Here is a 21963-nt window from a genome sequence, read left to right on the forward strand (position 1 = left end):
ATACCTTCCTTGAAGCTTTTAATCCATGAAAGATCCTTGGAATGCCCATGGAAGCCTTAATCTAACCTCCTACAAGCTTAATCTTTCAAAGAAATCAAGAACACAAAAATTAATTTCAAGAAAGTACTATTCACCATCTTCTTGAATGATTTATAGGAAATTCTAGGAAAGGATTTTGAAGCTAAGATTCCTAGGAAGTATGTAACTTAACTAGAAGAAGCTAGGATAATTACCTTATAAATTAGCAAGTGGAGGAGCTTGGACTTCCCTTTTTCTAAGAAAGAAGCCGAGAGCTTTATGAAGAAAAGAGAGGAAATGAATTTTTTTGCTTGCTTCGTGTATTTGTGTGGTGTTTTGTTAGCTTGGTTAGTTTAGAATTTACCATGGTAAATAATGCTTGGCTACAAATCAACCAACAAAACAATCTCACTTGTCATGCTTATGTCACCTTTCTTATGTCATCCATTTGCCACATGTCTTTGTCTTGTGGTTTGATGATGTCACAATCCTTGGCTTCTTGTACAAGCTTGTCTCTTGGTCGCTTATTTGTTTTACGGTTCGCTTAACTTTCGTTCGCGTTTATCGTTCGAGGGATCATATCCGGGATCTTATTACTTGGGCTTTCCCTAAACCTTTCTCAATATTTTATATTCCATTTATGATCCTCTCTTAAAATCCTTGAATTTAAATCCTTTTTATCATGTTACCTTATACTCAATTCTTTTTGTATCTGGTAGATTTCCGGGAAAAATCAAAGTGTTCGAATTTGGATTCTGACGATCTTTACATACACTGAGTACTAATAAGATCTCAGAATAACAATAAAAGAACCCCTACATAGTGTGGCATGAAAAGTTTTTCTTATTCAGCATAATCAGCAAAATCACTATTCATAAGGGTTTCAAAAAAATTCCAAAAATTGGGGTTATTACAGTCTCCCCTCCTTAAAAGGATTCCGTCCCGGAATCAGATAGAAAATGAATAGGTATACTTTCTTAGCATTGCACTTTCTAACTCTCAAGTAAATTTTCCCACATTGTGGTTCTTCCATCAAACTCTGAATAGTTTGATAACCCTTCTCCTAAGCACTTGTTCCTTTTTCAATCTATAACCCTTCCTGGTTGCTCCATATAGGTTACGTCTGGTTGCATGTCTATGCGCTCATATGCCCCTATTTATCTGGCATCCGAATTACACTTCCTTAACATTGATGCCTGAAACACGTTATGACTTGCTACATGTTCGGGGGTAGGGCTAGCTCATATGCTAACTTCCCAATACGTCTTAATATATCCAAGGGTCCAAAAATTTGTGGACTTAGCTTTCCTTTCTTTCCGAACCTCATCAATCCTTTCCAAGGGATACCTATAACATTACTAGGTCCCCTATTTCATACTCTTTGTCCTTTCAAGTCAAATCAGCATACCTCTTATGTCCATCTTGGGTTACTACCAGCCGTCCTCTGATTAGATCTATTATATCCCTGGTCCTTTGGACTACTGCAGGTCCGAGCATCTTGCGCTCTACAACTTCATCCTAACATAAGGGAGATCGATATTTTCTTCCCTCAAGGATCTCATAAGGCGACATCTCGATAATGACATATGATCTATTGTCGTGAGAAAACTCAATCCGCGTTAAGTGATCATTCCAAATTCTTTCAAGTCTATTGCACAGACTCTCATTATAGCTTTTAGCATTAGAGCTTTTGCTTCTCAATACCCATTCTTTTCCAGTTCGTAATCGCTACTACCTTCCGTTCCTAATATTATACTGGTTATACTTTTGCTCGTTAGCGTTCTATAACCTTTTAATAACCACGTCAACCTTAGTATCACGAATGTGTTTCCATTCCGAATACCACCATAACTTTACTACTCCTTTTTCAGCTATTTCTATTTTCCAAAATTTGATCAATCATATAGAAGTAAAGGAATTTGTTGAGAGATCACTATGATCATGAACACTTGTTCTATTGCATAGTTAGTACAGAAGGTGGCCAGCCTTTAGTACTTGACAAGCAATTAAACAACATGTGGTATCCTACTAGGCTTCTATCACACAGATAGATAGTCATTCGGCAATACCTCCCCTTCTGGAAGGGTTGTTCTTCTCAGCTTACATAAAATGAAAAGAAGAGAAAAGAATGAAATGAAGAGAATTGTATATACGTAAAAAAATTTATTGCCATAAAATATCTGGCTTGGAATCTACCTCTGAACTATAGAGGTTTATCATAGGAGAACAAAACATATATGTATTTATATCAACATCAAGTATTATAGCATCGTATTTCACATGCCTAAATATTTTCGTTATTCCGTCCATCATTCTATGGACCCATGCTCTTCCTCGAGCTTATACACAATCACCTTTGAAACTCCCTCGATATCGAAAATCGAATCTGGGATCTCATTCTAGACATCATCGTTACTAGAATTCTATGCTTGCACTGCAACCTTCCTCGTATAGTAATACGACTCTTTATTGATAAGAAGGAATAAATATTCAATAGGTAAATAATCGACCTAGTTTTTCTATCAAAGATAACTTATACGTCAACACGACCCGATTAGTGGTACTCAATCTCAACATCCATTCCAATACAACTCTTACGGTTGTAATCAGCTCATTACTCGCAGAATCATTGCTGCATTACTATGGTCCACCACTGACCTACTGTCGTCATTCACTTTCCATGAAATCTTAATATCTAACCATACAGAGTCCATACATGTCGTATAGAATTCTTCTAAGGAGTTAACATAATCACCATTCATAATTCATGAAGAACACTCCAAATTCTGACGTACTTTCATGACATAAAGCAGATAAAATTGCAGAAGAGTTTCAATCAAAGCAATGATAGCATGTTAATACCATTCTTAATCATATGCCTTAAATAGAAGACTTAACTCAAAGGTTCGTCTAGTCCTTTTTGAAACATGGTCCTGGCTTATCTCAAGATAGTACCTTCTGAGAGAGATAACCCACTCATGGCGATTACACGAGTTAAACCTTTACCAACTACTATTACGGCTGGGTATTGCACAGTCATCAGAAGGAATGTCAATCTTCCAAACCATAATACAACCTTCACAGCTTTAACCATCATCACTATATTCCTTTGGCACAAGCGTCTATAATTATCCTCTTACCTTTAAGGTGTCGACCACCTCTTTGGCCTTTCCTGATTGTAAAATTTCCTTACAGTCAATGTCATTTTAACCACCTCCAAATAAATTTTCTACCTCATTTCAATCACTGCTTATGTGAAGATGTTTTCCTTAAAATATGATGAGTAAAAAAAAATATCACCATTTTTCCATAAGTTATTGCCTCAGTCTTTAGAAGTTAATCACTGTCACGACTGACTCTCAATCATACTTAGAACGTCTCTTATCTTGGGTCCTTCTTGTTTTCACCAATCTTGACCTTCATTGGGTTCAATCTATACTTTCTCATGGTTTAACATGTGCCCCACTTGGCATTATTATTATTACGTCCTATTTTCTTTATCAAAATTTCTATTCTTGAGAACTTTGAATATTACCTTTCCCCTTGTAAAACCTCTAAGGTTATCCTTAAATCCTTCATCTGGTACACCCTAGGCACATGGCATATCAAGATACCATTTACTAATACCAGAATCATTGTCTATATACTTCTAAAAAATTTCTCCACTGATCTTTAAAGGTTGTTGTTACCTTAATCCTTTCCAATTCATACTGTCAAAACTCTTACTATCCCTATTAAGGGTGAAATGCCAACCTTTATGCATTCCCCTAGGATTCATTTTAAGTTACCGATGTCCTATCCTTAATTCCACCTTTAAAAAGGTACATGCATCCTTCCATGGATAAATCAAGTCATATATCCCTGATAAGGGTGTCTTATTCAATCATTCCCATCTCGATAGTATATGCCTAATTTCATAATAACATCTGTATTCAAACTGAGGTCAATCAATATGGCCTCCAAAAGATAAAAAAAATGGTTATCCGCTTTTCTTTCCTGATTTGGTAATGATCACATGGATGTTCTGGAAGATATTGGTCGTGTTCAACGTGAACTTCTTCTTAATAAATCCTTATTTACTTTTGTTGTTTATCTCAACAGTCATCTCAATATGGGGATATCTTTCAAATCTGGCGTCTCCCTTTTTGGGTATCAATTCACATGCGTTACTTATACTTCACATTCTTGAAGGTCAGTTCCTTCATCCAATTTCCTAATTTCTTACTTTCTTGTCTCCTCAGTCTATCCGCGTCTCATTATTTATCCTTCGAACTATCTCAAGGTTTCCTCGAATCCTCCCAACTTAAAGGGGATAAAATATATGTATCTCTTATACCTTCAACCATCAATTTTAATTCATGGTGAATCACCCTCATCCTGACGATTACATACTTTTCTATTTCTATTGCTACGAGTCTTTAGGGTTTCTTCATACCCAACTCCCTTATCATTCCTCAAACTCTATTACCTTTATATTCCTTTCTCTTACAATCATTTCATGAACCCACTAATCATTGACTTCAAACATCACATCGTTCGGGGATTCTTGTCCTCAGAACGAATCTTGACAACTTTTACAACTTAGATTCATAATTCATCATCTAATACTTTCACCCTATCTCTATAAACTTGGGAATTACTTTCCCGAAAACAATTGACTAACTTTTAATCAGTTTATTCTAACCTCTGGCTCCGTGCATTTCTTGGTCTTTCACCAGTGGGTGGCCTCTCTCTTAGGAGGGTAAGTGACAAAAACAGTCTTTTGTAATTCGTCCATCATTTAGAATCTCAAATGATTCCTATATTTTCTTTAGCCAGGCTCTCGCCTCTACTGGGTTCGCTTGTTCCTTGGAACTCTGGGAGCTTAGCGACTTAAAGGTCCTGAAAGAATTTCCCACCGCACTGTCTCCTCAGGGTGGTGGTTGGGGATAATAGTCTAAGTTCTTTTTTTGACAGGTCCATGAGTTGTCGTATAGGAGTACCGTCTCGGGTCTCCTTTCCTTACTCGACTTTCTGTTTCCTTAGTATGAAATGTTTCATCCTTCTCCCATACTTGGGGTTATCTTATATGTTAAAATCCTTGTTTTCCACTTCATTATGTTATGGGCTCCTTCTTTCTTAATGGCAACCTCCCTGACTATCACATTCGGAGTTTGCCCTAAATCTTATTCCTCGAGCTATTGATTTCATCTAAGATCCAGTCCTTAAGCTCTTAAACGTTTGGAACCCAAATTCTGTAGGAATACCTCGTTATTCCCTTATCATCTTTCTTGGTATTAATCTCTTCTCCAGTCATTGACTTTCTGCCTTCATTCATCATTTTTTCTTGGCACAATATGATCTATTTCGATAATTCGGGCTGTATTGCAATCTCAAACAGCGTTTCGGTACCGGCTCCGGTTACCTTCACTTCTATTTTCATTTTCACAAAATCTCTTATCAACTCTCCCAAAGACATTTTCATCTTGAGTCTCTCCTTTATACTAAGGGCATTAGCCACCATTTTGGCTTTCGCTGGATGATAAAGAATCTCATAATCATAATCCTTGATTAGCTCTAACCACCTCCTCTGGCGCATGTTGAGCTCTTTCTGCGTGAAAATGCACTAGAGCACTTATGGCTTGTGTAAATCTCGCATTCTCTCCATACAAGTAGTGCCTCCAATCTTTAGGGCAAAACTATTGCCACGAGCCCAAGCTCATGGGTGGGGATATCGAATTTTATATTCCCTTAATTGTCTTGACGCGTACGCAATTACCTTGTTGTGCTGTATAAGAAGCACCCTAATTCCTTATGCGAAGCGTCACTACAAATCACAAAATCTCCTTTTCCATCTGGCAACGCCAACATAGGGGCCGTCACCAACCTTTGCTTCAGTTCTTAAGAGATGTTCTCGCATTTCTCTATCCATTCAAACTTCTCAGTCTTACGAGTAAGCCGCGTTAAAGGGGCTACTATCTTTACAAACTTGAACGAACTTCTGGTAGTGACCGACCAATCCTACCTCTGGTAGTCGCCCTAACCATGGTCATCAATTCCTCATTGGTCCTTTATTCATTCTTGTTAGGATCCTTCACAGCATCCTTCTCAGCAATAATCCCTTCTAGGACAACATCCTTAACCGCTACATCCTCAATATGAACATCATCCCGTCCCGTGTTAGGACGCTCTATCGGATCCACAATCTGATCTCCAATACCTAATAAAATATCATCGCGTTGTTGCTCCTCAACCTCAGGGTTCGGAGTCCCGCTACCATATATGATAATGAACTACGCCTCTATCACGATATTTATAAGGGTTCCCCTAAGGGTTTTAACTGTCAGTACTACGTTAGGTAGCCCGACTATGAACTTGGCAAGAGTTCTTATTATCTTAGTGAACTTATTATTTTAACGTCATATCATCTCTGAGGTTTATAACGCTTAGCTCTGATACCACTTATGTAACACCCCCAAATCCGGGGTCGGGGATCCGGGTTGTCACGGGTTCCATTTCCCTTAATAACACTTAACCTTAATAAACAACCAACTACTGCGTACTGTGACCCCACAATATACACACACACCACAAGTTATAGTCTTAGAGATGAATACCAAAAATAACACAAGTCATTTTATTCCACAATTATAAACCGTTACACCTTAAAAAGGGTTTCTGAATAAATTTACCTTTCTTTGCCATTATTACAATTCATATAGATACATAAGTCTGGTACATCAGAAGTTGAAAGCCTAGCCTATTGGTAATTTGTACCTCAGCTACAACGGCATCAACGCCTACAGGAAACTGCGGAACCTTTCCTATCCGCTCGCAAATTGGGAGCTTGGTCCTGTTCATCTTATCTATCTGTTGTTGTGTGATGAAATAGGAAAGCAAGGGTGAACAACAAGCCCACCGAAATAATATGTATAATAATTAACAATATATGAGCATTCTCATTGTACTCATGAAAGTCTTGGTCAAGAAGAAATGAACCAAGTTTGATATCTTAATGCGACCAAGTCGCAAAATATTCAGTATATATGTATATATATATATATATACTTTTCAAAATCTTGGAAGTCCTCTTCCATGCATAATATACACAGAGTTCCAGTTTATAACTGTATGAAAATATCGTTACAAGGTGATCTCATATATCTAACCTTGTCTCAACATTTTTGTGAAAATCTTTGTCATGCATAAGATAATCATTAACCAGATATAAGTTGAAAAGATGAAGTTACAAGATACTCTAATATACTTATATCTTTTCCGAATACTACTCGAACTACCACCGTTCAAGTTATAATTAGTTTCAAAAGTTCATCACACTGATGAGACTACAAGATAAGACTTGAATAGATTCAATCTTTGAAATATCATTATAAATAATGAAGTTACGAGATACTTCATTAAGTCCTGATATATATATACATACCTATATATATATACATTTCATACACTCCTTGAAAACCTTTGTTATGAAAATTATAAACAGAGTTGTAATATCCAATGAATTTGGAAACAAGAAAACCTTGGCATAAACCTGATATCTTGCTGATCAGGCAAAGATACCAATAAGTAACCTTTTCTACTAGTAGATGGACGAATTCCCCACTGGTCATCACCCTGGTCGCAATAGGATCTTATGCTGGACTGCCACTCAGCCACTTACGCATTTGATGGCCTCCCACTGAGCCACTTACACTTTCATGGACGCCCACTGAGCCCATGTTGCTTATGCCGACTCAATAGATGGACTTACTTCCCGAACGTTGGGTAAGTAATCAATTCATTTACCAAAATAGTAACCTCGTTGCAATATAAAATACACCACAGAGCCGGATCCCTCAGGTTTTGAGCGAGTATTTAAATCCCCTTTAAAAGGAAGATCTTAAATATAAAAATGAGTTTTGGGATCCGCTCTAACTTTTAAAAATCATTTTGAAGACTCGAAAACACTTTAAATAGTGTTTGGAGTAATGCTGATTTAATAAAGTAAATCAGTCCCGATATATTAGAAAAATATCTGAATATTATCATTTAAATAATATTCCCATAAGGATAATCCTTATAAAAATAATTGAAGTAAAAGTTTTAAAACTTATACTTGAAATGAATAATAAATAACCAAAGATATACTTATACGAAAGTACTATCTTTATTTGAATAATCGAAAATAAGTTTGATTATCGAAACATTATTCTTTAATAAAATAAAGAATATTATTTAGTAAATAATCGGAGTCATAAGTCCTCAAATGAATATTCAAATAATATTCAATAAGTAGAATAAACGGAGTCATAAGTCCTCGAATGAATATTCAAATAATATTCATTAAATAGAATGAACAGAGTCATAAGTCCTCAAATGAATATTCAACTAATACTCATTAAATAAATAAGCGGAGTTATAAGTCCTCGAATGAATATTCAAAGTAATATTCATTAAATAAATAAGCGGAGTCATAAGTCCTCGAATGAATATTCAAAGTAATATTCATTAAATAAAATAAAGCTATCGAATAAACCTTATTCAATTAATAGTTTTGAAACTATATCAATATATATATATATATATATAATATACTCGGGAACATCGACTCCCGGTTATAGAAAATGTTCACCTTTGGGTCCCCTATCCTAAGGGTATACGCAACTACTGCTTATCTCTAGCATAGGTATTATGCAACTTATAAGCATTGAAATCAACAGATAGATAACCAGATCACGAAACAGACATGCATATATATACCATCTCAGCATGCTTCAATATATCGCAAAATTTGCTAATTAACCAACATGCATCTATCACAAGATAATGCATATACATATATACATCACCACAACAGTATAACGGGTAGAAAACTTGCCTGAGTGCTCCCGGATAGACTGTAACACCCCCAGATCCGGGGTCGGGGATCCGGGTCGTCACGGTCTTTCTTTCCACAATATCACTTCACTTAATTAATAATAAATAACCTTATGCTGTGACCCCACACTAACACACACCACAACCCGTTATAGTCTCAGAGATGAAATTGAAATAAGTACAAGTCTTTGAATCCACAATTTAAAAGTTATTACAACCCAAAATGATTACTTGATAAATTTACAGTTAATTGCCATTATCTGCCACAAGTTATAATTATACATAATTGATTCTCAAAAGTAGATGGTCTGATCTACAATAGATCTACCTCTGCAGCTATAGCAGCTACAACATCATCGGGAAGACGCGGGACGCTTCCCACGCGCTTGCGCTGGGTCTGCTGGAGTCTGGCCATCTTTCCTAACTGTTGTTGTGTGATGAAGAAATAAAGCAAGAGTGAGCCTTACAGCTCGCAAGATAGTATAAAGTGATAACAATAATATAAGTATCTAAATGGATACTTACTAGAATTTTTTATCAAGTGTAAGATAATTACTTACTAGATATAAGTAAAAACAAGGGATGAAGTTACCAAATACTTGACTACACTTATATCATTTATAAAGCTACTTGAACTACCACTGTTCAAAGTATAATGAGCTTTTACCAGTTCATCACATAGATGAGACTACTAGACAAGATTTGAATAGATTAAATCTTTGAAATATTATTAAAGGAAATGAAGTTATGATATACTTCATTAAGTTCTGATATGTATATATATATCCACATATACATCTTCTTTATACAATTCCTGAAAACCTCTGTCATGTAAAGTATGAACAGAGTTTGAAACATCCAATAAATTTTGGGAAAGGAAAAGAATTTTGGCATAAACCAGGTATCTCGCTGATCAGGCAAAGATACCAATAAGTAACCTTTTCTACTAGTAGATGGACGAATTCCCCACTGGTCATCACCCTGGTCGTAATAGGACCTTATGCTGGACTATCACTCAGCCACTTATGCATTTGATGGACTCCCACTGAGCCACTTACACTATTATGGACGCCCACTGAGCCCATGTTGCTTATGCCGACTCAATAGATGGACTTACTTCCCGAACGTTGGGTAAGTAATCAAATCATTTACCAAAACTGCAACCTTGTTGCGAATATAAAATACACCACAGAGCCGGATCCCTCAGGTTTCGAGCGAGTATTTAAATCCCCTTTAAAAGGAAGATCTTAAATATAAAAAGGAGTTTTGGGATCCGCCCTAACTTTTAATAATCATTTTGAAGACTCGAAAACACTTTAAAGAGTGTTTGGAGTAATGCTGATTTAATGAAGTAAATCAGTCCCAATATATTTAGAAAATATTTGAATATTATTATTTAAATAATATTCCCATAAAGAATAATCTTTATAAAAATAATTGAAGTAGAAGTATTAAAACTTATACTTGAAACGAGTATTAAATAACCAAAGATATACTTATACGAAAGTACTATCTTTATTTGAATAATCGAAAATAAGTTTGATTATCGACACCTTATTCTTTAATAAAATAAAGAACATATCTCAGCAAATAATCGGAGTCATAGATCCTCAAATGAATATTTAAATAATATTCATTAAATAATATTCATTAAATAATATAAACTGAGTCATAAGCCCTCGAATGAATATTCATAATATTCAATAAATAATATAAAAGAGTCATAAGCCCTCGAATGAATATTCAAATAATATTCAATAAATAATATAAAAGAGTCATAAGCCCTCGAATGAATATTCAAATAATATTCATTAAATAAAATAAAGTTATCGAATAAACCTTATTCGATTAATAGTTTTGAAAACTATAACCATATATATATATAAATATATATGTATATATATACATATATACAAAATCTACTCGGGATCCTCGACTCCCGGTTTTAGAAAATGTTTTCACCTTTTAGGTCCCTATACTAAGGGTATATGCAAGTTACCGCTATCCTCTAGCATAGGTATTATCAACTGAACCAATCAGATATATATGGCAAGAATACGAAACAGGCATGCATATGTACAATATAACATGCTACAATATATCGCAAGAATTTGCTATAATAAATATGCATTTAACGCAAGATCATGCATATACACAAATACATCACAACAACAGTTATAACGGGTAGAAAACTTGCCTGAGCGACTTGGGATGATAAAAGGCTCGGGACGAGTCTGGTAACCTATAAACAACAAGTAAGTTGGAATTAAACCAAAGTCACTTGTAAATCTATACTTTAACTAACTTAGACTCTAACGCTTGTTTTGCGCTTACTGATTCACTTAAGTCACTCGAGTACCCTCGGCTCCACCATTTTTAATAATTTAACCTTTACGAGTTTTAAGGCGATTCCTTCGCGAGTGTCTTACCAACTGCCTAACACACTTACCATAAATGTTTCATACATTAATTAACCCCTTTTTGGTCTTTAACCTATGTTTCAAAGTAAGGCGAGGGGAAAAGTTTCGTTCGCGAAACGCCGTTACTTGAAACGGTCGTTTCTCCTAAACCGTGCATCGGAATCGAACGAACTACATATTAAAACGAAGCTCGTAACACGAGCTATCTAGGCATGACAATGGTCAAAATCTAGCAGGGGGTTCTCGGGTCCTAATGTTATGCACAAAAGTAGTCCAAAGAAAATCGGACGTTACGACGGCTATGTTTACGCGATTTCCCAATTTAAAACCATTCAAAACCAACCCAATTCAACCTCAAATCAAACATACAACCAACATCCATCCTTATCACATCATATCAGCCCCAACCAATTCAATTTTAACATTCATACTTATGCCTAAGCTTGAATTTAACTATAATACAATCTTTTAACCAAAACAACAACATTTACCATTCCATTTCACTACCATTTCAATCCCAAACTCTAAATCACAAACATTAAGCTACAATATCACCCTACTAATCAAAATCATCTTATAATACATAGGAATCTAGGGTTTGGAGATGATATACCTTCCTCGAAGTGGTGGGAGGAGCTAGGAAGCCTTAAGAAGCCTTGAAAAGTCTTAGGAATGCTTGGATCTTCAAGGAAATCAAGAAAAAATTCAAGTTAAAAACTTGAAAACACTATTCATTGTCTTCTTCATTGATTAAATGAAGAAGATTGAGAAGGAATTGATGGCTTAAACTCATGATATAGCCGTAACTAAGCATAAAGATGATTAGGGAATTAACTCACCAATTTAGGAAGCTTGGATCTTGAGTTTTGAATTTCTTGCCCTTTTGCAATAGTAAAAAGCCGAGAGCTAACTTGCTTGAATGAGGGAATTGATTTTTGTGTTTTGATGAAAATGATTTGCTTGGCTTGGTTGGTTTGATTTTGTTTTTGTTTTAGTAAATTACCTAGTTGCCCTTGATTTTGTGTGGTTAAAAAGCCACCACATCTCCTTCCTTCCCATGTCATGCCTATGTCATGCTGTGATGTCATCCTTCGCTCTTTGTCCTCTTCTCATTGGTTGGGTGACATCACTCTCTCTAATCCCTTTGCTTAACTTCCTAATTGTTTGCCTAATGACCACTGATCTGCTATACGGTTCGCTTAACTTTCGTTTTCGTTTATCATTTGAGGGATCATACCCGGGATCTTATTACTTAGGTTTCCTTAACCTTTCTCAATACATTATATTCCTTTTTATGATCCTTTATTATAATCCTTTAATTTAAATCCTTTTTATCCTGCTACCTTATACTCAATTCTTTCCGTATCTAGTGGATTTCCGGGAAAAACCAAAGTGTTCGGAATTGGATTCTGGCGATCTTTACATACACTCATATACCATATAGAGTACTAATAAAATCTCAGAATATCCATAATAGAACCCCTATATAGTGTGACATGAAAAGTTTTCTCATTCAGCAAAAACACTATTCACAAGGGTTACAAAAAGTTGAAAATTTTGGGGGTTATTACATAGACTTAAGCTTAGAGTGGGTCTGATAACCTATGAACCACAACATAAGTTGGAATTAAACCCCGGTCGCTTAAGAAACTAGACTTTAACCAATTGAACCCTAATGTTCGCTTATGGTCACTCCTATACTTAACGAATCACCTAAGTCGTTCGAGTACCCTCGGCTCCACCATTTTTAATAAATTAACCATTAAGAATTTTAAAGCGATTCTTTTGCGAGTACCTTAGCAACTGCCTAATCCACTTAACATAATTGTTTCATACCCCAATTAGTCATTTAAAGTCCTTAACCAAGGTTTCAAAGTAAGGCAAGGGGTAATGGTTCGGTCGCGAAACGCCGTTACTTAAAACGGTCGTTTCTCCTAAACCGTACATCGGATTCAAACGAACCACATATCAAAACGAAGCTCGTAACATGAACTATCTAATAATGGTGATGGTCAAAACCTAACAGTAAGTTCACGGTCCTAATGTTAAGAACAAAAACAGTCTAGGGTAATCGGACATTACGACGGCTATGTTTACACGATTACCAATTTCGTACAACTCCAATTCAATTCACAAACAACCCACAATCATCACCATTCCACCATCATTCAACCACAATACAATATCATTCAACCATAACTCAATATCTCAAATTATTCATCTAAACCAAGTCAAAAATGTGGCCAAGAACTTTAAATCAAACAAGTATCACTCCTAACTCCAAAATCAACAAAACCACTTACTAAATAAAGCTCTGAACATGATTACACACCCATTACACTAACCCATCATCTAAATATTAGGAAATCCAAATAACAAAACTTAAGACTAAGATCATGAAGAGGTATACCTTCCTTGAAGCTTTTAATCCATGAAAGATCCTTGGAATGCCCATGGAAGCCTTAATCTAACCTCCTACAAGCTTGATCTTTCAAAGAAATCAAGAACAGAAAAATTAATTTCAAGAAAGTGCTATTCACCATCTTCTTGAATGATTTATAGGAAATGCTAGGAAAGGATTTTGAAGCTAAGATTCCTAGGAAGTATGTAACTTAACTAGGAGAAGCTAGGAGAATTACCTTGTAAATTAGCAAGTGGAGGAGCTTGGACTTCCCTTTTTCTAAGAAAGAAGCCGAGAGTTTCATGAAGAAAAGAGAGGAAATGATTTTTTTTGCTTGCTTGGTGTATTTGTGTGGTGTTTTGTTAGCTTGGTTAGTTTAGAATTTTCCATGGTAAATAATGCTTGGCTACAAATCAACCAACAAAACAATCTTACTTGTCATGCTTATGTCACCTTTCTTATGTCATCCATTTGCCACATGTCTTTGTCTTGTGGTTTGATGATGTCACAATCCTTGGCTTCTTGTACAAGCTTGTCTCATGGTCGCTTATTTGTTTTACGGTTCGCTTAACTTTCGTTCGCGTTTATTGTTCGAGGGATCATATCCGGGATCTTATTACTTGGGCTTCCCCTAAACCTTTCTCAATATTTTATATTCCATTTATGATCCTCTCTTAAAATCCTTGAATTTAAATCCTTTTTATCATGTTACCTTATACTCAATTCTTTCTGTATCTGGTAGATTTCTGGGAAAAATCAAAGTGTTCGAATTTGGATTCTGACGATCTTTACATACACTTATGTATCATATAGAGTACTAATAAGATCTCAGAATAACAATAAAAGAACCCCTACATAGTGTGGCATGAAAAGTTTTTCTTATTCAGCATAATCAGAAAAATCACTATTCATAAGGGTTTCAAAAAAATTCCAAAAATTGGGGTTATTACAGCATTAGAAAATGCTGATGGAGACATCATGGATGATGGGGAGGATCCAGTTCTAGAGATCAACTTCCATCTGCAAGGAACTGGACTAAATCACACAAACCTGACTTAATAATTGGAGATCCTGAAACAAGTGTTAGAACTAGAACAGCAACAACAAATGAATGTGTCTATCATTCCTCTCTATCTCAGACTGAACCAAAGAAAGTGGAAGAAGCTCTTCAAGATGATGATTGGGTGCAAGCAATGCAGGAAGAGTTAAATGAATTTGAAAGAAATAAAGTATGGACCCTAGTACCAAGACCAAAGGACAGATTAATTGTTGGTACAAAATGGGTGTTCAGAAATAAAACTGACAGTGATGGCATAATTACAAGAAACAAAGCAAGGCTGGTTGCTAAAGGTTACTCTCAACAGGAGGGTATTGACTATGATGAAACATTTGCTCCAGTTGCTAGATTGGAAGCCATAAGAATCTTTTTGGCTTATGCTACTCACAAGAAGTTTAAAGTCTTTCAAATGGATGTGAAAAGTGCTTTTCTCAATGGAGAATTGGAAGAAGAGGTATATGTTGAACAACCTCCCGGCTTTGTAGATCCAAAATTGCCAAATCATGTCTACAGGCTTGACAAAGCACTTTATGGCCTTAAGCAAGCTCCTAGAGCATGGTATGAGACTCTGGCTCAATTCGTTCTAGAAAGTGGATTTCACAGAGGCACAATTGACAAGATTTTATTCTACCTCAACAATGGAAAGGACTTATTTTTGGTACAGATATATATTGATGATATCATCTTTGGATCTACAAATACAAAACTTTGTGAAAGATTTTCTAAGTTAATGCAGTCAAGATATCAAATGAGTATGATGGGAGAGTTGAGTTATTTTCTGGGACTTCAAGTCAAACAAACTGAGGAAGGTACTTTTATCAGTCAATCCAAGTACACTAGAAATCTACTCAAAAAATTTGGAATGCAAGACAGTTCTACTGCATCAACTCCCATGGCAACTTCCACCAAGTTAGATAAAGATACTGGAGCATCAGTAGATATTACTAACTACAGAGGTATGATTGGCTCTTTACTCTTTACTCTACCTGTCTTTGTGCAAGATTTCAGGCTGATCCAAGAGAACCTCATCTAATAGTTGTGAAAAGAATTTTCAAGTACCTCAAGGGTACAGCTGATCTAGGATTGTGGAATCCTAGGGAATGAGATTGTAAGCTAATAGGTTACTCAGATGCAGATTTTGCGGGATGTAAAATAGATAGGAAAAGCACTAGTGGAAGCTGCCAATTTCTTGGACGCAGATCGATTTCTTGGTTTAGCAAGAAACAAAAATCAATTTCCACATCAACTGCAGAAGCAGAATATACTACTGCAGGAAGCTGTTGTGCACAAGTTCTTTGGATGAAGAATCAGTTACTGGACTATGGGTTAGAATTTTCTAAAATACCTATTTACTGTGATAATCAAAGTGCTATTTCTATGAAAGGAAATCCAGTTCAACACTCAATGACAAAGCACATCAGCATTATGTACCAGTTCATAAGGGAACATGTGATGGAAGGTACAGTGGAATTGCATTTTGTTCCTACAGATCAACAACTAGCAGATATCTTCACAAAACCACTATGTGAAGCTACTTTTACACGATTGGTAAATGAACTTGGAATGGTTTCAGGTTCTTTCTCAAAATCTGTTTAGTTTTTGTTCTCCTACCTCAGACTTTATGATCAGTGTTTACAAATTTTCCTATCGCAATGTAATATGTGCTTAAATTGTAACATATTAAACACTACTTATTATCTGATGTGATTCTATAAACTCTGAAAGTGTTTTGAATGTTCTGTGACTATTCAATCCAATGAGGATTATCTTGTTAGATGTTGACTTAGTAGTCTTTAACAAACTATGTATCCCATGTTTGAATTAGTTATTTATGTGGAAATCAATAACACAAGAAAATTCTGATTTTGATCTTAGTCAAATTTACTTCCTGTATCTTATTACTAAGTCACAAACTAGATTATTGCCTCTTATATGTTAAATTCTGATGTCAGTAAATCTTAAGGATGAACTACATGCTTGATAAGCCTCACTTATCTGAAGAAAATTAAAGAAAAAAAATATTGAAATCAGGTACTCCTTTGAGATCTAGAGTAATTTATGTGAAAGGGAAGATCCAAGTGCATTGCTGGTATTAAAATCTATGCATTAGAAAAGAAAATTAATTTTTCTTGGTGACTTTTTATATTCTCTGATTACTGGAGAAATATTCTGATAACAACATTAATTTTGATGGCAGTTGTAACTCATTTACACTGAGAAGCCCTTGTCAAAAGAATTTCAAAATATGCATAAAATAAGAACAAATAGTTGAGGTGGATTCTTGCATAACTTTATTCTACAGTAGACTTCACAATTCAAGACAGATTTTAAGCATTTTTCTTAGTTATGCCTTATTTCCAAGATATACTGAAGTTTATCAGACTTTAATCTTTATCTGATCATTTGCACATACACACAATATCACTCCATATGAATGATGAAAATTACTCTGGTGATTAAGTTGTTTCTCATAGACATTTAAGTATTATTTGCATAAATTCTGAGGACAAGTTCTGATTATGTTTTGATGATTAAACTCTGAAGAAACCAGTCAGTATTTGTGTGAAGATACACAGAAAAAGTCATTCACTTTTTGAGTACGGAAGCCATGTTATGATGACTGTTAAATTCTGATAATAGTCAAGTTATGATGCAAATCCTGATGCTTGTGTGGCATTATTTATTTACTTGACTTATTTTTGGTATTTACTGTAACAATTATATTTCTCAGAAAAATAATTAGGTGAGATAAAAACAGTTATAATTATTTGTTAGTGGGTTACGTGTTGGTTTTGGTATGTGCATGTGTGCAATAATTACAGCATATTTACCATGCCAACTATTTATATTTTCACTGATTACACGCTGCCAAGTGTAAAAACTGTCGGTTCTAATTCAAAAGAGACGTTACCATGTGCAGAGTATAAATATCAGAGATAAAAGATTATACAATCTTTTACCCACACTTTTACTCTATTCTCTCTCTCTCTCTCTCTCTCTCTCTCTCTTTTATTTTCTTACTCTCTTATTTTTTGACGTTCTCTTACAGGCATTTTATCAAACACTTTACAAACACAAAATCTTCACTTGATTTTTCAATAGAAATGGCACCAAAGGATGTTATTTTTAATGGAGCTAAGTTTATCCCAAACAACTACTCTTCTATATTGAACAAGGATGAATCTCCTTTAGAGCTTCACTTTGTTCAGGATTTCTTGGCTCACAGTGAGATTGGGTATGCTCTGACCCAACCTTAAGCAATCTCTGGTAAACAAGTGTCGGAGTTCTGGAAGACCGGAATCTATGATGATGGAGGTGAAACTGGATCTCCAAGCATCATCTTCTCATCAGCAAAAGATGGGTATATGGTAACTGTTACTACAGTGAGGCAGGCTCTTCATCTGCCTGAAAACTGCACTTACAACTCGGCACCTGGAGAATCTATTCTTCAGAACATGATGGCAAGCTTGGGATATGAGAAAAACTTGTCCAAGCTAGGACAGTTGAAGAGGCCTTACATCTGGAGGGAATGGAGCTTCTTCTTTGATTGCATCACAAAGACTTTTGCTAACAAATGCTCCAATTTCGATGCCATTTCAATCATGAGTCAACAAATAGGGTATGCACTTCTTAATCAGACTCATTTTGATTATGCATCGGCTGTGTTAGGCTATATTGGTGACAAAATGAAGGAAGATGCAAATGTAGTATATTTTGCTAGGTTCTGTCAATTAATTTATAGTTATTGTTGTTCTGATAAGCCACAAGTGTTCAGTGACCTAATGGAACCTTTTAAGTTACATAAAAGGGCATTTACTGACTTGTTATCCGTTGATAACAAAAAGGAAGTACTAAGACCTCTCTAAATACCCCAATCTGTCAAACAGTTCTTAGTCACCACTATCCCAGGCACTTACACAGCCATATTCCCTGATGTAGCACCATCACAACCATCCACTACTCAACAACCACAGTCTACCTCACAACCACCAAGATCAGCACCTGTTGTCAGCACTTCACAGTCCATACCCAAATCCAAAACCAAACCAACCTCTAGTACTTCTCAAAAGGTGCCAGTTTTAAAATCTGACACATCCTCCAGACCCAAAAACTCAAGAGCTAAATATGTTCCTCAATATCGACCAAGGAGAAAGAGAAGGATGATTCTGAGAGATGAATCAGATGAGGAAGAACAGGTCCAGGTTCCTGCATCAAAACCTGTGAAAGAAGAAGGTGAAGAGTCAACTCTTCAGAAGGAGAAAGCAGCTGAAGCTTCTGGCATTTAGAAAAGAAAGAGGTCTTCACATTCTGATACAGATCATGTCGCCCTCCATCTTGAAAATTGAAATTGAGGAAGGTGAGAGCAGGTGTGCATATTGCACAAACTCCATCTGAGGATGCTGAAGATGCTGAGGAAGGGGATCATGAATCTCTGATCTCATCAGAACCTATTGTGATTGAAGCCCTGCCAGCACCTGAAGAAGTTCTGATTCAGGAATCTGAAATTCCTGAAGTCCACATATCAGAACATGTACAAGAATCTGTGATTTCTCCACCTCACTCTTCAATCAAAGCTACATATGATGTTGAAGAACAAGAGTGTAAGGTCACATAACACTGTAGAAGGGGGTTGAATACAGTGTTTATACAATCAAATCGATTTAACACAAGTATGTAACAAATATCAAGTATATTAAATAAACTATGTTACAATATGAACTATCGTTCTCTCTCAGTGATGAACAAATATCACTAAGAGCTGCTAGGTTACAATGTATAATCTTCTCGATAATAATAACACATATAGTGTAAACCCTAAGTATTTGTTTATATAGTACACAATTACAAGATAACTTCTAATTGATATGGAATATAATTCTGTCTCCTAAAATATATCAATCAGATATCTTCTACAAGTCTTCTAGTCCTCTAACTCTTTCCATGCACATCTTCTTTTATTTTAGTCTCGATCTTCTACTGTAAATCAGCTTCCTTCCTTATATGAAAGTCTTCCCGCACTTAAGTTCTGATATGACCTTAAGTTCTGATATTAAGTTCTGACTTCCAGTAAGTCCTGATTTCAGTAAGTACTGATATGTCCTGTTTGTTAAGATTTGAAAACTAAACATGAATCATATTAGACATGACATCTCAAATATATCTAACAATCTCCCCCAACTTGTAAATCATGCAAAATATACAAGTTAATAGATTTGATGATGTCAAAAACATTTAAGTACAAATGCAATAAGAGTTTAACTAGATAACTAAATACAACTTATAGTCCTTGTAGCTTTTACCAATCTCACTGAGTCAATCTGAATCCATAATGATTCTTGACAAAGTTTGATATCAGCTTTTCTTCTTTAATTCTCAGGACTTGGGAGAGTGTAGTCTTGACTTGCTTCATCTCTTCATTCTGACTTCCAATCTGGTAGATTGTAGTCCTTAAAGTAGAGATATGGTTTCTTTCTAAACCATGATTCAGTCTTATTACCCTAGGATGAGAAGAATCTTCATTGTAGCATAGACATTTCCCTTTCAGAATCACTTCAAGCTTAGCATAATTCTTCTTCATTGGAATCTCACTTCCATCATCTTCAACAATATTAGGAATGAAATCTGTAATCCTTGAACCATAAATTCTTGCTTTATCTCTGATGGTCTTAAATATGAAGTTTGACCATCTCCTAGTAATATCATACTTTACCTCTAAAAGGTAATGAAAGAATTAAAGTTCTTTCAGTGATTTGTTTAACACATCTGATTCTGACATTTGATATGTCCTTCCATCTTCAAGAAATAGAATCAGATTTTCCTTGACATTATGCTTGTCATGAGCATCCAGTACCACTTGAACAGAGATAACCTTATCAAGGTGTTTCTGTGTAACATCTTCAAGAGGTCTGTTAGTCAATAGAAATGGATCTCTAATAGCAACTTCAACTCCTGTCTGCTCTGTCTCTTGATTCTCTGGCTTTCAATCCAACAGTCATGAAATCAGATAACAATTGGCTTTTCTTTGGATCTGATGGTTTGACATTTTTCCACAGAAGTTTCTTTTTGTCACCTACTTTCATCTTGTCTAAATCAACTTAAGCACTATCAGAGGTTGATGTCTTGCTGACCTTGTCAGAACTTGCTGTTTCTGTTGTAGCTTGCAGTTCTTCACTCTGAATAACTTGAGCCTTTTCAGAAGTTGTCTTTGATTCTTCAGAAATCTTCTTTCTTTGCAGAGTTTGAACATCTTCATCTTCAGCAAGAGTATCATCAGTAACTTGAACCATTTTGCACAATGGCTTTATCAGGATTTGAGGAATTTTCATCTCCAGTGGCTTGATTGGTTCATCAACTTTTCCTTTTCCTTTATCTTTGGGATCAATCTCAATCCGTTATCTTGTTTTGGGATTTGATGCCTCAGTATGTGACTTCTCATTGATCACAATGCCTTTTCCTTAGGCCTTGGAGGTTTCTTTGCAACATAAGCTTTTGGATTTAGATTTGTCTTTTCAGCCTTAAATCTAGCTTCATCCTCCTTGAGATTTTCTAAATCCATTCCTGGATTATGCTTCAGAAATAATCTTCTAGCAATTTCCTCATCAAGTGTCTGAATCTTGGGATCCTTGTAGTAGATAGTAGTCTGCTTTCCCTTGAGCTTTAGAGTTTGCATAAACTTTTGAGAATCTTGACTTTCACCTTGTATCAGAACATCAGGCTTTGTCATCAAACTTTGCTTATTAGAACTTGATATCAGATTTTGAGTTTCAGTACTTGCTATCAGATTTTGAGTTTTAGCAGCTTCAGAACTTGTCTTCTTTTAAATAGAAGATTTGCTTGCATCACTAATTAGTTTCCTTGAAGAAACCTTGCTACTCTGCCCTTTACTTTGAACTTGACCTCTACCCGTGCTAGGGTTTTCCTGGTCATCAGCTTCATCATCTTCCTTCTTTAGTATTTGATCATTAGAGCATTTGGACTTAACTATCTTCTCCCTCTTTTTGGTATCATCTGATAGTAGGAGTGAGAGAAGAAGTTCCACTGAAGATTGGATTTCATCCAATTGAGCATGTTGAGAAGCTTGATTAGCCAGGACCTCAGAGATTTGGGCCTGTTGCTTCTCTTAAGCTTTCTCAATTGATTTTACTTTCTCAAGTGTAACTCAGGATATGTCGATTCAAATTCAATATTTGTTTGTCAAATCATCACAAATT

The sequence above is a fragment of the Apium graveolens genome, chromosome 11 (assembly GCF_009905375.1).
Source record: "Apium graveolens cultivar Ventura chromosome 11, ASM990537v1, whole genome shotgun sequence".
In the NCBI taxonomy this organism is placed as follows: Eukaryota; Viridiplantae; Streptophyta; class Magnoliopsida; order Apiales; family Apiaceae; genus Apium; species Apium graveolens.